This window comes from Austrofundulus limnaeus, unplaced genomic scaffold (genome assembly GCF_001266775.1).
Source record: "Austrofundulus limnaeus strain Quisiro unplaced genomic scaffold, Austrofundulus_limnaeus-1.0 Scaffold7, whole genome shotgun sequence".
In the NCBI taxonomy this organism is placed as follows: Eukaryota; Metazoa; Chordata; class Actinopteri; order Cyprinodontiformes; family Rivulidae; genus Austrofundulus; species Austrofundulus limnaeus.
In genome coordinates this window covers 381,506-386,708 of record NW_013952409.1, presented here as the reverse complement: position 1 = coordinate 386,708, position 5,203 = coordinate 381,506, and the positions used below count along the sequence as shown (strand labels likewise).

The following is a 5,203-nucleotide window of genomic DNA, read 5'->3' as shown; positions in this document are numbered from 1 at the left end:
GGGGAGGACCAGGGAGAATGATTCAACCACTCAACCACTAGATGTCGCTGAAAACAACAAATCCTACTCACTGTGCCTTTAATCAAATCTGTCAAAATATGGATCAGTGTTTTCTAACCTTACCGGGGAATACATGAGGGGATTCAGGCTCTGTTCACATGGGAGTGATTTATTTGGTAATATGCAAAAAAATTTAACACTAACTCCAGCAAAGCTTTATTCACTAAGTTGGATAAGCAGACAAACCTGATGAATGATAGCTTTAAGTTGAACKGATCAAAGCAAAGCTCCCCAAATTACAGAAAATTTAAAGCTAAAAGTTTATTTAAATCCCTTCATTTAAAATTCTCTGTCAACAAAACTTAAAAAGCACAAGTTACAGAAAAATATTTACAAAATATGTGAAGTACATGAATTTAAAAGRATGAGATATGAAAAAAGTTTAAAAAGACAGACGTGTTTTTGAACATTGCGAGGAAAGTTCAGCGGTCCCTCGCAGGACGATTTAGCTTTGATTATCTCGGCTTATGTAATCTAAAGCAGGTGCGGGCATAAAGTGCAGTAAAAGTCCAATGCATTTCTTAAATTATTTGCATGTTCAAATTTATGARACTTTTAGAACAAGTTAGAACAGTCTTATGTTGTGCCATGTTTGTCAGATTGAGTTGCTGGAATTGAAAGATTGTTTTAATAAAAAAAACAGCTCTAAACCTCTGTTGTATGTCAGTAAAACTTGTCTCCGTACTTTTATTTCATGTTATTTTTATTGGTTTTATTGTTACAAGACTCAGCCCTGTGATAATCTTTGAATAACCTGTCTGAGCTACGCACGCGGCGCTTTCCCCAAACACCGGCGGCATCAAAAGATGAAGATGTGTTTTTCAGCTGGGATAAATATCCATTTCACTCAATGCACAGCTGGGGGTCATTTGGTGCAGATCTGTCCCTGCACCAAGAGAGAGCATTATGGGGGGCTTACAATGTGCTGGTGCTGACTGTATTGTCATTGAAATTGTAGGGGGGCATTATTTGCACCTCCTGCTGCTTTACTGTTGTGGTGAAATCTTTAACGCAAACTGTTCTCGTGTTACTTATACATGGRCACCAGTAGAAACAGAGTCAATAAATGGTCTGTTGTAAAGCTACTCTACACTTTAAGAAGATTCTTTTTGGTGTTAGTGCCATTGAGCACACAAAGCTAGATAAAGAACTACTGKAGATCAAAGATTTATTACTTTTAATTCCCTTTTAGCTAAACTCCTGCTTGGATAAAAGCCATTTAAGCATCCATCTGAAGCAACTGGCCCCAATCGCAAACACTCTCTCTCTTACACACATATACACATTCAGGGGCGTTTCGAGGTCACCGACATCCTTTCATGTGTCTTGTTTTAGGAGAACAAAGCCTCAAATCCTTACAATCTCTCTCCGTTGTTTCATCATTTTGTTCTTTATGTCTGTTTCTGTGATGAGGTGAAACAAAGAACGACACATTGTAATGCATTGTGACTGAAAGCCAGGTGATTCCAATGAATGTGCCCACTGTTAAAAAGTAGAAACACAAATCAGAGAGTAGTCACCACATCAGCCAACCAACAAACCATTAATTGTCAACTCAGTGTGTTTAAAGACCTCAGCCTGAGTAGTGGGTTTGTTGGAAATGTTGGTGAAATGTGTTGTCTTTCCCATTTCATTTTAATTATCATTACTTACCGTATTTATTCGCGTATAATACGATCTCATGTATAATACGAGSCCCCCCCCCCCCCTTTGAGCTTAAAAAGCATAAAAAATGTAATCCTCAAACTACCTCCAATTTCATATAGACTTCAAAATTTTTCAGCCTTTGCTGTCTTTATACATATCAGAAAAATGATCATTGGACTGTTCATTTTATTTTAACAACATATGTACTAAAAGGTTTTTTGACAACAAATATATATCAGCTGTAGCAGCATCATATGAATTCTGGCATTTTACACATAGTCCACCAGGATGCACCAACACAAAAGTCAGAGACTTCACATGAGATTTGGACCATCTTGTGGGGGTAAAGCAGATTACTTCCTACTCGTGAGCGCCCCCTCTGGTGGGGAAACATTTTTTCAGGGATACCAAATTTTTCAGAACACCGGTAGACGGCAGCCATTACAGACGAACATGTGTTTGTTGTTCGAGGAGTGGCTTGGTCACACACTAATGTCATTAGTTCGCTATCATTACTAAGGCGCAGGAATACTTTATTCCCCCTTTTTTTTCACATCATGTCGCCTGCCTGGATCTYTTATRATCTCGCTCTGAAGAACGGAGGAGCATCGTTTCAACTGCTTTTTTTGATGCGGTCTCATTTCTGGACTCAATAATTTTGTGAATGACGCCGATATTTCAGTTAAAATACATAAGTAAAAATATTTATCCAAATATTGTACTACCCCTCAACTTTGGATGATTTTATGGATTTAATTTTACATATTATACTTGAATAAATATGGTAATACACAAAATTGTTGCCCCCTCTGGTGAAGAAATGTTTTTTCAAGGATACAAACCTTTTCAGAACACCGGTAGACGGCAGCCATTACAGACGAACATGTGTTTGTTGTTGTTTGAGGAGCGGCCCAGTCACATGCTAATGTCATTAGTTCGCTATCATTACTAAGGTACAGGACTACTTTTACCCCCCTTTTTTTCACATGTCGCCTGCCTGGATCTGTTATTATCTCGCTCTGAATCAAGGAGCAGTGTCAGAGGTGAGCTCGTTTCAACTGCTTTTTACATTGTGGTCTCATTTCCGGACTCAGGCATTTTGTGAATGAAGCCGATATTTCAGTTAAAATACACAAGTAAAAATATTTATCCAAGTATAATACTACCCCCCAACTTTACAGATGATTTTATGGATTACATTTTACGTATTATGGTTGAATAAATACGGCATGTGAAACAAATATCCATCAGAGGTTAAGATTGTAATATGCGACACTGAGTGGTTTTTGTCTTAACAACACTTCCATAGCTACAGAAAGATATAGCTAATCCATTAAAAATTGTGAAAAAAAATGTTCTTCCACATCAAACTACTTCTTCAAAATAAATAAATAAATAAATAAAAACACCTTTATGATGCTCATCACTGCGGATGCGACAGCTTGACAGATTGTATCTCGATAACAGTAATTTAGTGCAGCATTAGTGTGTCACTGCTGCATATTTCAAACCCCCCGAATGCCACCAGCCACATAACAATGACCACAGTTTTGGCTTAATAACCCACATCGACATTCTAAAGATGCTTGTCTTTGTCAGATGAGACACAACTGCTGGCATGGATTTCACAGAAAAAGAACAAAAAGACAAGAGTTGAATTACACCTCAGACTATGGTTTAATAATAAAAAAACTTCTATAGATTTTTTCTAAGCTCAGTAACAAGAAATGATTCACATTTCATTTGCAGAGGTATATTTATCAGAGTCAACTTAAACTATTTTTGCGCTGTGCATTTGTAAGATATGTGCATATAAAACAGAATATAAATCTGTGAAGCTGCTTTGATTAACATTACGCCGCTCTCTCTGCGGCACATTTAGCATTTTAGCATTTTGCAATAATCAAAGTTCATGTTAAGGTGCTGGATGCAAGTTGGGACAAATGAATTTAATTTACTGTGCAGACGTTTGGGGCTGGGTGGTATTTCAAAGAGGGTAGAAAATCATGCATTAATGTATTTTTTTAACCAGTAGAATGACACCATCTGTGCACCCAGCAAAGCTGGGCGAGTGAGCATAGTTTCCTCACATTGAGCAAGTCCTTTTCTTTATGTTTCAATGTGCCAACCAGTTGGATAAAAACAGGGTCTTCTTTGAAAAGTGACCCGGAGCACATCAGTTTCTTCTTTCACCTCTGTCTGCCCTGGGAGCAGAAACCTGACTGTGTCCTAAACAAGTGAACCTTTTTTTCTTTGTGACATTTAGAAGAAAATAAAACATAAACTCTGTTTTCCAGTTCTCCAGTCAGATGTATGTCTTCAGATGGGAAAAGCCTGTTTCTCTGCTTTATATGTTTATCACTACAACAGCTGTTATTGGAGCAGAGTTGGGAAAATTTGATTTGTCTTTCAGTGAAAGTCACATAGAAGGAGGTTTCATGGTTTTAGATCCATTCTCACATTTAAATCCTTCAGTTACAAAGTGGAACTGCAATGCTTTGGTCTGAATTTATCCTTATTGTGACTCCACAAGCCCCTCTTTCACCCCTTTTCTGAGCTGTGTCTCAGATCAACTCGTCTCTTTAAATCCCAACAAGGTGCTTCACCCCTCTTTAACYTCCAGACCAGGACCATTCTAGTTTTTTATAGAGGTTTATGATTATTTAGCATTGCAGAAACTTTATTTTTTTTAAACAAATTAATAAAAATATACCAATAATAAAAGACTTGTCCATCCAGCCTTACATGTTGGAGTCAGAGTCTGACCCAGAGTCAGAGGAGAATGAAAACCACCAAAATCGGTAGTTCCAGACCTTATTTGGTAGTTRGGTTACGAATACTGTGATGTCATAGTTCAGAAAATGTCAGAGAATAGCGAAAATTGAACAGGTTGAAAAATATGACCCAAACAGAATATAAAGATATCTACGCAGCACTAGGAGAGACTAAATTCAACTTCTCTGCACTCCTTGAGACTCCAAGTACACAAAAAATGTATTTAGTGGATAAAAAATGGATTTTGCATGATTTGTATCCTTTAAATCAACTATTTTTATAAAATGGTACATGTAGTTCAAATCATACACAATTTGGTGCATTATTATTTAGTCTAGTTTTACTGGAATTTTTTATTTTATGCCACATAGCCCTAGGGGGTGCGACTGTATTGGCATAAGAGTGGTGAGTTTTCCATGCTTGTCCTGAACGCAGCATCGCGCAAGAGCGTAATGACGTCAGCAGCCGCTGCTTCAGTTCAGTCTGAAGCTTGAAAACAAGCCTTGCAGCTCCTGGAGTAAAATTTACTGAACAGACTGCTCTCAAACAACAGAGGAGCTTCCCGACACACGTCTGACCTAAAGAGCACAAGCAGCCAACAAGTGTTGGACGTGTTCTGGATGTTCAAAACGTAGCTTAAATAACTTTTATTTATTTTAACTGCATCCTCTTTTCTTTATTTGATTTAAACTTTTTTGCCTTCCATGGACCTCCATCACAG

The 5,203-nt window shown here is 37.6% G+C and overlaps 1 protein-coding gene across 1 annotated transcript in view; it reads right to left on the bottom strand.

The window, feature by feature from the left end:
- The window catches only part of LOC106535223 (protein sidekick-2-like), a gene marked incomplete at its 5' end in the record, with an annotated part of 434,350 nt that overhangs the window by 332,628 nt on the left and 96,519 nt on the right, over positions 1–5,203 (bottom strand).